The sequence below is a fragment of the Tupaia chinensis genome, unplaced genomic scaffold, assembly GCF_000334495.1.
Source record: "Tupaia chinensis unplaced genomic scaffold, TupChi_1.0 Scaffold000060_1, whole genome shotgun sequence".
Lineage (NCBI taxonomy): Eukaryota > Metazoa > Chordata > Mammalia > Scandentia > Tupaiidae > Tupaia > Tupaia belangeri.
This window is the reverse complement of record NW_006159518.1, coordinates 296391-307820: the sequence shown is the minus strand read 5'-3', so window position 1 is coordinate 307820 and position 11430 is coordinate 296391. Positions and strand designations below refer to the sequence as shown.

The 11430-nt window shown below is 36.6% G+C and overlaps 1 pseudogene; it reads left to right on the top strand.

The window, feature by feature from the left end:
• The first annotated feature begins 251 nt into the window (after positions 1–251).
• LOC102485948 (tigger transposable element-derived protein 1-like) lies at positions 252–991 on the top strand (annotated as a pseudogene).
• Positions 992–11430: the final 10439 nt, after the last annotated feature.

Below are 11430 nucleotides of genomic sequence, written 5' to 3'. Positions count from 1 at the left end.
TGTGTGTGTGTATGTGTGTGTGTGTGTGTGTGCATTTCCAAAATCCTGGGAGGAGAATGGAAGAGAGGGGATTGCAGCATGGCCATCCCCCTTAGAGGGTACTTTCTCACTCTCTCCCTCTCCCTTCTCTGTCTGGAGAGAGTACATGCCCTATAACAAAACCAAAACAACAGCAACAGAATACCTACTGTTCAGAAAAAAATATTTTTTTCAAAATACGATTGCTCATTCACTTGGTCACCTGAGTGCTGATGAAAATGTACAAAGAAATTGTTTTTTTCATGCCTGATGATATAGCATCCATTCTATAGCTCATGAATCAAGAAGTAATTTCAACTTCCAAGTCTTATTACTTAAGAAATATATCTTGTAAGGCAATAGCTACCACAGATAGTGACTCTTCTGATGAATCAGGGTGAAGTAAATTGAAACTCTTCTTGAATGCATTCACCATTCTAGATGCTAGTAAGAACATTCATGATTCATGAAAGGAAGTCAACATATCAATGTTAACAAGTGCTTGAAAGAAATGAATCCCAACTTTTGTGGATGACTTTGAGGGGTTTGACACTTTAGTGGGGGAAGTAACTGCAGATGTGGTGGAAACAGCAAGAGAAGCAGAATTAGAAGTAGGGCCTGAAGATGTGACTGAATTGTAATTTCATGATGATACCTAAACAGATAAAAATTTGCTTCTTATGGATGAGCAAACATGGTTTCTTGAGACCGACTCTACTTGCGGTAAAGGCTTTGTAAATATTGTTGACATGCCACCAAAGGATTTAGAATATTACATAAACTTAGCTGATAAAGCAATGACAGAGTTAGAGAAGACTGACTCCAATTTTGAAAGACATTCTACTCTAAGATACTCTCAGACAGCCTTGACAGATATAGAGAAACATTTCATGAAGGAAAGAACAATCAATACTGCACACCTCATTGTCTTTCTGTTAAGAAAATTTTCGACCTTCAACTATTGGCATCCTGATCAGTCATTGGTCATAAAAAATGAGGCAAGGCCCTCCACCAGCAAAACAGTAATGATTCACTGAAGGCTCAGATTATCACTAGCATCTTTTGCAATAAAATATTTTTAAGTTTGGGTAAGCACATTATAATCTTAGACATAATGCTTTGGTACATTCAATAAATTGTAATACAGTATAAACATAGCTTTTATATGTCCTGGGAAATCAAAGAATTCACGTGACCTGCTTTTGTGTGATATTTGCTTTATGATGGTGATCTAGAACCAAGCCTGCAATATATGCAATGTATAAGCTCAACAGTAATATTTAATTTTGTTCAACACAAGCAGTAACCAAAAGGATTATTTCTCCTTTTGCTTTTTTACTTCTGCAACCCACTACTGTGAAATGTAGCTAGCATTCTTGTTATTCTCCTTCAAAGATCAGGTATGGACAGCCCCAATGCATAGTTTCATTTTAAGGTCCTTTAACTTTCATTCGAGCCTTGATTCTCTTGTAAGTATTTTGCTTCAAATAATAACTCAGACTATCTGTGTTTAATTATAAATGAAATAACAATGCTAATATTGAACAGTTCATAATCAACAGCAAAAATACATACTACAGTCTTGTCCAATTTTTTTCTTCATAGATCTTAGAATAGTATATACAAATTTTGTTTTTTATGTTAAAATAGCCTGTGATTATGTTAATAGATATTGTGATGTTTTGTATCCTTAGTGTAAGAATGAAGAAATTGGTATTATATGAAATCCACTTATACGTTGGAAAATGAATTTGAAACCTCAATTTTTCAATCTAAAATATCTGTTGTGTCCATCTTGGTGCTAGCCATGACATTTAATAGATGCAGCATTTTTGACTGTAACAGGTGAGGATGTTTTCCTTGGTTTGCTCTGGGCGATTATATTCTTGTTAATACTAGACTGTCATTTATTTTCTTTTTAGAAAAGAAAAATTGTTCAGTGTGTTAGGAATGATAACATTGGAATAACTGATGTACCTACTCCTTCTCCTACATGAAAAAATAGCAGGCTTGCAATAGGACACATATAGCCAAAAAGGTAAATAAAATTGTAAACCAATTATTTAAAGTACTATGATCACTGAGACTAATTATGTTTGTCTTTTATAAAAACATAAGGAAGTGGGGGAAAAATCCTCTAGGATTAATGCCACTACTATTTTGATAGCATGTTATTTTTGATTGGATGCTATGGGAGAAAATATTCAATACTTTGAAGAGATTATAATTGATCTGGACTTTCTAGAGTAAAGCCAAATGAAGCAAAATAGAACTACATTTCACATGGAGAAAGGTGAAGGCAATTTATAAAATTTGGGCATTTTAAGAAGATACCTGAGTACTATAAATGCACCTAGCACACTGGCCACCCATTTTCATTTCACCCATTATGCATCTATCGTGACCAGTTAAAAGTGTGTGTTCCCTCCGAGTCTCTAAGTTCTAGGAAGGCACAGTGCTATCTGTGGGAGGCACTTTATGGTCATTCAGTATACACATTTTGAATTACATTGTGCTGAGAGCTTATGACCTCTCCTGTGGATATGTGTGATAATTCCCAAACAGAAGGAAACTCAGAAACTCCAAACTAAGATTGACATTTTAGCTGTTGCCAAAGACTGGGAGAAATTTCTTCAAATCATACATCAGGCAGATTAAGATAAACATACTCTAGTGTCAACATCTTGTATATCCAAACTTTAATCATAATTCAGAGTTTAGATTGCTCAGAAAACAAGAAGTTATTTTGTTAATTTAAGGATATGCTTTGATCTCTATATCTGTTTAGTGAAGGAAACTCCCAAAAGCAACATGGCCAGAAATACAACTAGGTATAGGACTTGCGTAATTTAGTAATCACAGCTAAAGTCCCTATAGGGAAGGAGTAAGGGAGAAATCCTCATAATAGCACAGACTGGCCATTATAGCTTACAAAACTGAGTATCTGTTAGTCATCAACTCAGTGGCTCAGAGGACAAAAGAGAAGAAAGAGATTTTTCTTCCCTGGTATCCCAGCGGGAGACTGAAAATGGAACTGCTTATGCTCATCAACAAATTCACCATTTGATTTGAGAAAGAGTTTCAACTCTCCCATGCAGAAATGGAGTAGGAACATGAACACCTTACATATTCTATTTACTGACTTCAGTCCATAGGAATGAAGAGGAAAAAAATAAATATATGACCGTAAACATTGTTAGGAAAAGTTGAAAGCAACATAATTCTAAGGATTGAGATACGGCCAGCCACTGGCATAGTGGTTAAGGTAGCCAGGTTACACATGGCCAAGTACACAGTTCAAGTCGTAGACCCAGCAGTTTGAGAAACATGTTGTGTGCATGTGCATGAGTGCCCAAAATCCTGAGAGAAGAATGGGGGAGAAGGGACTGCAGCATGGCCATCTCCTGGGGGCATCCTTTCTTACTTTCCCTTTCTATCTCTCCCTACTGATTACACTAACCCAACAGCAAACAATAAAATTTAAAAAACAAAAAAAAGATCCAATGACTTATTGTGAGAGGAAATAGTTTTTGTGAGACAGATAACTGTTAGAAAAAAAATCTACATATTTAACACAATTCCAATCAAAATACCAGAGACATTCTTCACAGATCTAGAAAAGACAATCATAAGATTTGTCTGGAATCATAAAAGACCTCAGATTACCAAAGTAATCCTGTGCAAGGTGAGTGGAGTGGGTGGCATATCACCTCCTGACCACAAAATATACTATAAAACTGTGACAATCAAAACAGCATGGTATTGGCACAAAACCAGAGAGGTGAACCAATGGGACAGAATAGAGATCCCAGAAATAAACCCCAAAGCTTATACTCAACTGATTTTTTTTTTTTGAGAGGGTTTCGCTATAGGGCACTTGCGCTCACCAGACAGACAGAGAGAGACATAGAGATAGAAAGCGAGAAATCACCCCCCAGAGGCGATGGTCATGCCGCAATCCCTTCTCCTCCATTCTCCTCTTGGGATCTTGGGCATGCATGCACACGTGCCTGGCGTGAATTTTAAGCCACCAGGTCTGGGACACGAACCGTGGTCGACTACGTGTGAGTCCAGCAACATAGCCATTATGCTAACTGCTGGTTCCCATACTCAACTGATTTTTGACAAAAGATATCAATCAATTCAGTGGGAAAAGAGAAACCTCTTTCGCAAATGGTGCTGGTAAAACCGGGTATCCACTTGCAGAAAGATGAAACTGAATCCACATCTTTCACTGATAAAAATCAACTCAAAATGGATCAAAGATATGAACCTAAGACCTCAAACAATAAAATTACTGGTGGGAAGCTCTGGAAGACATTGGGGTGGGCCAAAGACTTCTTAAATAAGACTCCAAAAGCATGGGCAATAATCCCTAAAGTAGACAAGTGGGACTATATCAGATTAAGAAGTTTCTGCACAGCAAAGAAAATAATTATTGTGAATCAATAACCCTCAGAATGGGAGAGTATTTTTGTAAAGTATGCCTCATATAAGGGACTGATAACCAGAATACACAGGGAACTCAAGTGGCTTAACCCCCTAAAAATGATTAGCCCAATTAAGAAGGTGGGAAAATAAGCTGAACAAAACTCTCTCTAAGGAAGACATATGAACAGCCAAAAAGCAAATGAGGAAATGCTCAACATCTCTCATCATAAGGGTGATCCATATTAAAACCACAATGAGTTACCACCTAACCTCTGTCAGAACGGCAAAGATTAATAGTACAAAAAGTGATAAGTTTTGGCAGGATTATGGTGCAAGTAGAACTCTCCTACACTGTTCGTTGGAATGTAAATTGATCCAGTCACTGTGGAAAACAATATGGAAGTTCCTCAAAGATCTACAACTAGAACTGCCATTTGATTCAGCAATCCCACTTCTGAGTATCTACCCAGAGGATAGAAGAACGCTCAGTATAAAAAAAAAAAAAAAAAAAAAGCTTGTACATCAATGTTTATTGCAGTATTATTCACGATCACTAAGATATGGTACCAACCCAAATGTCCACAAACAGATGAAGGGATTGAAAAAGTGTGGCACATATACTCTATGGAATAGTATTCAGCCATAAAAAGCAACAAGACCCTGGCATTTGCTAGAAAATGGTTGAATATGGAAGATTTATTGCTGAGTAAAGCAAGCCAGGGTATGAAAGAAAGATATTGTATGCATCCACTTAATATATGCAGACTATCCACACTCTATGATAAAGATTGAAATATTGAAGGGCATAAAAGAAGTGCAAATAGTTATGGACACTGAAGGCAGTGTGAAACAGGGTGAGGGGAGAAGGGAAGAGTATAGAGAAGGATAGCATGAGAACAAATAGAGAGGCATGATATTAGTGGGGACACAGAAATGATTTATTACCTGTTGATGATAACATGTATAATGTTCTCAGCTAGACTGGTCTGAGAAATATTTCATGTTAGATAAATACTCTTTCAAGCCAAATGATGTATTGTGACTGAAATTTTTTTAAAAAGAATGAGAATAAAATAATAATAATAATCTGAAAAAAAGAAAAGCTATTTGATGATGGTGATGTGGATAGTAATATTTTTGTCTTGACTGATATGCATGGTAATCATGATGGAAAAAGAAATGTTAAAAGCTGTAAAATATATTTGATTAAATATAAAATATAATAGAATTTTTTAAAAAAGAAGAGAATGACATAGATATTACTATAAAGAAAACAAGAAAGATTGTATGAAAATTTCAAAAATAGTTAAAAATAAAAATAAAATATATGTTGGAGGTAATAAGTATTGTAAAAATAGTTTATTGATTAAGAGAATAAACTTGGGAATCACATTAAATATGTAAAAGATAATCACTTAACCTTTTTGTGGTTTTGTTTCTTCATCTATAAAATACATAAACATGATAGCATCTGTCTCTTTTTTCAAAATATTTATTTTATTTTTTATTTATTCATTCATTTATTTTTTAATTTGACCAAAGAGAGATAGAGACAGAGGGTGAGAGTGAGAGAGAGAGGAAGTGAGAAAGCAAGCCGCCAGATTCAGGACTTGAACCCTGGTTGGCCATGTGGGAGTGTCCAGTGCCTTAACCACCATGCTACCTGCTGGTCCAGAGTTGCGTAAGTCTTAACTCAGTGGCTTGAAAAACACACCAAGTGTTTGTGTGTGCATGCCCCAAATCCGGACAGGATAGAGAAATGGAGAAGGAATTGCGATGTGGCCACACCTCATTGGGGGAGTGCTTTCTTTCTCTTATCTCCCTCTAGTGAGTACATGGATCCTTTGGCATGCGAATGTTCAGAATTATACCTGGCACATAGTAACCATTCTATACATATTAAGTATTATCATAAACAAATATGTTGTTAAGTTCTTAATATATGCACTGTATAGTGCTATTTATTTCAAGTATTCACGCTAAAGCAACTGACATATTGATAAAAAGTTGATTAGATGTCTAGCATAGTAAATATCAAAAGACTGAACTAGATAAAAAAGAGCTCCCTGTCCTAAAATAACCCTTATGGCTAAAGAGCAAAAAGTAGGAAAATAAACCAGTCAATTTTATGGTCAGTTTTGTAAACAGGCAGCCTTCAACTTTGCCAATTAAAATACTTAAAAGATAAAAAAGCACTTGTCTTCCAAAGTAAACACTTGGCTCAATTGATTTTGCATTTCTTTTTGAATTTTTAAAAATATTATGATTGTTTTTAATGGCACATCTTTAGAAAAATTTATGCAGCAATGTGATCATTTTCAGAGGTAAACCACCAGAAGAGACCTAGAATGTTTTTCAACTGTGGCCAACATTACAGTGAATAAAAAGTGGTATGAAATCAGAGGTCATGCCAAGTACCATAGTAGGTAAATAGGAGAGAGAAATACAAATTCATGCTGAAAGGGCCCCACGTTGTTCTTCTGGCCCAAGTCTCTGCTTCTACCCTCATTTACACTTAAGGAAATTAGAGACCAGAAAAGTGAATTAACTGTGATGGAGCAGTATTGGAGCCCACAGCTCTTGACTCTTCAAAAACCAAAGTTCTCAAATATTCTAAATGGCTGTATGCTCTAATTGTTCTTTGTTTGAAAATGAAATACAAGGAGAAGCAAATTCAGTGACCTCTTTAACTCCCATGGAGGTTAACTATACTCTCATCTCTCAGAATGAACAGTGTCTGCAATGTTTGTTCTGCCAGGTTTTGCTGTGAACTGGCAAGGATATAAAAATGTCTGTGAAAGATCTTTGAAAACTGACCATACAGGATTTCGACCATTGAAGACCCTCTGTCCAGACTTCACCTTCTTGCTCCCCTGTCTAGCCAGAAGCAAGGATAAGCCAATCAGCAGCCTTCTTCTATATGTGAGTTCTGAATGGCCCCATTCAGGAATTTCAACCACTCAAGACCCTCTGCCCGGACTTCACCTTCTTGCTCCCCAGTCTAGCCAGGAGCCAGGTTAGAGCATCCTACTTATTTTCTCTGTCTCTTTCCATCTCTCTTTCAATTATTAATTTTCTTTTTAATTTTTAAAATTAGCTCTCTGCTGCTCTTTTGTCTTTCTAATTCTTACCTTCACCCTGCTCCCATAGAATAAGCCAATCAGCAGCCATCTATATTTGAGTTCTGAGTGCTTTTCTTTCTTTCTTTTTTTTTTTTTTTTGTGAGGTTTTTCTTCTAGGGCGGACATGCTTGCTAGAAAGACAGAGAGACAGAGAGACAGAAAGCCAGAAATCACCCCCCAGTGGGGATGGCCACGCCACAATCCCTTCTCCTCCATTCTCCTCTCCGGATCTTGGGCACACATGCATATGCGCCTGGTGTGAGTTTAAGCCACCGGGCCTGGAACACATAACGCAGTCAACTACATAGGATTTCAGCGACACAGCCATTATGCTAACTGCTGGTCCCAAGTGCTTTTCATTTTTGACAAGAAAAATTTTTCTCCTTTTTTTCTTATTGTTTTTGTTTTGTTTTCTACTCTTTGGTTTTCCCTACTTATTCTCTTTTTCTTTTTACCTTTCTGACTTTTCTGTTCAGCTTCCTCACTCTTGATTTTCTAGACAGGCCTAGGTTCTTGGTAGCCAAATATCTGAATAATTTCAGGGTCAGATTAATCCTGAATTCTCATTGAATCAGCTGTGCAAAGGGAGAAAAATGGTATTGTTTACAGACTGCAGGTCACCTCCTTCTGCATTCCTCTGAATGCTCAGATTTAACTCAAAAAAATAGGAAAAATGTATAATCCATTAGATGACCAGAAACCATTATAGAAGCACAAGAAATATGAGAAACCAAGAAAATATCTCTCTTCTAATGGAAAAGAATAACTACTCTTTCTCCACAAAGAATATAAGGGAACTCATGGAATTGTCAGATAAAGAATTTAAAATATTCATAGTGACAGAACTAACAGAGATGCAAGGGAATAGAGACAACAAACTCCAGAAGATGCAAGTTCCAGGAGGTAAGTTCTTGTGTGATCTGAAAGAGGAGATACAAATCATAAAAAAGAATCAAACAGAATTGTTAGAGATGAAGGCTGTGATATAGGAAATCAGAACTTTCCTTGACAGTATCAAAAGCAGATTAGATCACGCAAAAGATTGAATCATAGATGTAGAAAACAGAACCCCTTACCTAGAGAAACTCACCAGAAAGACTGAGAAAATAACCCCCATAAAATGAGAATAACTTTTGAGTAATACTAGATAGCATTAAATGCCCAAACATCTGGATAATCAGTATTCCAGAAGATGAAGAAACTAAAATGGGCCTTGATAACCTGTTCCATGAAATCCTGGAAGAAAACTTTCCAAACCTAGAGAGGCACTCAAAGATCCAGACCCAAGAAATACAAAGGACCCCACGTAGAATCAGCCAAGAAGATCTTCCCCACGGTACATCATAGCCAAATTGACTAAAACCACAGGCAGAGACAAGATACTAAAATTGGAAAGAGAGAAACATCAAGTTACTTTCAAAGCATATCCCATAAGGCTAATATCAGGTCTCTCATTGGAAACAATGAAAGCAAGGAAAGAATGGGAAAATATATTCAAAGTGTTAAATGAAAAACAACATCAACTAAGAATACTATACCCAGCAAGATTATCATTTGGGACTGGCAGGTGGCATGGTGGTTAAGGGTGCTGGACTCCCACATGGCTGATCGCAGTTCAAGTTCTGGACCTGGTGGCTTGCTTTCTCACTCTCTCTCTCTCTCTCTCTCTCTCTCTCTGTCTCTCATTCTGTCCCTCTCTGGTCAAATTAAATTAAAAAAATAATAAAGTTAAAAAAGATTATCTTTCATCTGGAAAAAAAGACAAAAACATTCTCAGATAAACAAAACCTGAAAGAATTTACCAACACCAGACCAGCTCTCCAGGAAGTGCTGAAGGGAGTGCTATACCAGGAAAACTAAAGTCAGACACACAGAAATAAGAGTACAAGAAACAACTAAGAGAATGGTCAGCCTAATGGTAGGGAGAAGTCCAGAGTTGAATGTTAACTTCAAAAGTTTAAATGGAAAAATTAGAGCACAGTAACACTTCAAATTCAATAGGAGAGAGATTAATTACATGAGTCTGAACTAGTGAAATGGAATTTTTTTTTACTTTAGACTAAAACATTACTGATTTTCTTTAATGCTTTGATTTCCATATTTAATGATTTTTGTCTTCTCTTGTACTGTTGATAGGTTCATCTACCTACTATTTCAACTGAATCCTAACCTTTATCCTGGGTTTAAGTTTTAAACAAATTTTTCTTAACTATTTTTTATTTTGACCTATTAGAACTAAGACTTTTTTTGAAATTAAAATGCATAAAAATACCTATTAATACCTATTTCATGACTGTAGTAAGCTATATAGCCCCAGCGAGGTGCTACTTTATAGTATGTTCACTTTATTCACTGTGGTTTACACCTAAAGTCAGACATGCATTCATAAATATACATATGTCAGCTGTGCTTGCTATTGAAAGTCTTTAAATTAAGATCTTTAGTGAATCAATAAAATGTGAAAAAAGAAAGGCGTGAAAAATAAAAAAAACCTGACCATACACAGGTAAGGTAGCATGATTTCCTTGACTGTGCATTCAGGTTTTGAATCTGTTCTGATCTTTTATAAATAATATAATATACTATACTTCACCCGGGAATCAAAATATAGCACACACCTACTATTATCATAAGCTTAACCAACTAATACTAGCTGAGTACCATGAGAGGGGAAAAAGAAGATCCTGAAAAGTTTAAGAAATACTCATCTTTCAAACCCTAACATCTATTTGATCCTTTATATATATGTATATATATATATACACACACACACACACACACATATATAATAACATTTTAAAGCTGGCCCTGGGGCCTGGTGGTTAAGGAAGCCAGATCTAACATGGCTGACTACATGGTTTGTGTCCCAGATCTGGTGACTTCAAAAAAATACTGAGTGTGAGGACCAGCAGTTGGCATAATGGCTATGTCGTTGGACTCCCATGTAGTCGACTGCGGTCCAAGCCCTGAACCCGGTGGCTTAAATTTATACCGGGCACATGTTCGTGCATGCCCAAGATCTCGAGAGGAGAATGGAGGAGAAAGGATTGTGGTGTGGCCATCCCCCTTGGGGGATGAAATCTCGCTTTCTGTCTGTCTCTCTACTGAGCACACATGCCCTATAGCAAAAACCTCTCCAAAAAAAAAAGCATACTGAATGGGTATATGTGTATGTCCCAAATGCTGACAGAACAGAGAAAAGGAGAAGAAATTGTAGTGTGACCACACCTCAAGGGGGAGCGCTTTCTTCCTCTCCCTCTTTGTCTGCCTCTGGTGAGCACATGTACCCTTTGGCAAATTAAAGAAAATTTTCAAAAATCTTCCATATTTATTATTTTATTCGGTCTTCAAACAGTCCTATGAAGCATCAAGATGATACTGTTATCACATTTTAAAGATGGAAATATGAGTGTTTACAGATATTTTGACAGCAATAACACCAGAAGGTGAGAAGAACAATTTAAACTCAGTGACTGGGTCATGGAGGACCTTAGTGGTTCATAACTTGTATAATTTGAAATTGGTGGCATATTTAACTGGTAAGTGTTTATAAAATCTATATTGGGTGCTTCCTCTTTCTTAATCCCCTTTTTCTGAAGTACTTTAAAAGTAACTGTATTTTACTGCCTTTCCAGTCATTTCTTGGAGCCTAGGTTGGGTTCCTCTTTGACTGGGTTTGCCAGATTCCAGACACAGAGACCCCTGCTGTGGACACCTGGACTGAAACACACTCACACTGCATTCTTCTAGGGAAGCCACCCTGAACTCTGCATTATTAATACAAACAACATCTAATGTTATGAATATAGCAGGGTAACTACAGTTAACAATTATAGTAAGTGAAAGAGAAGAATTTGTT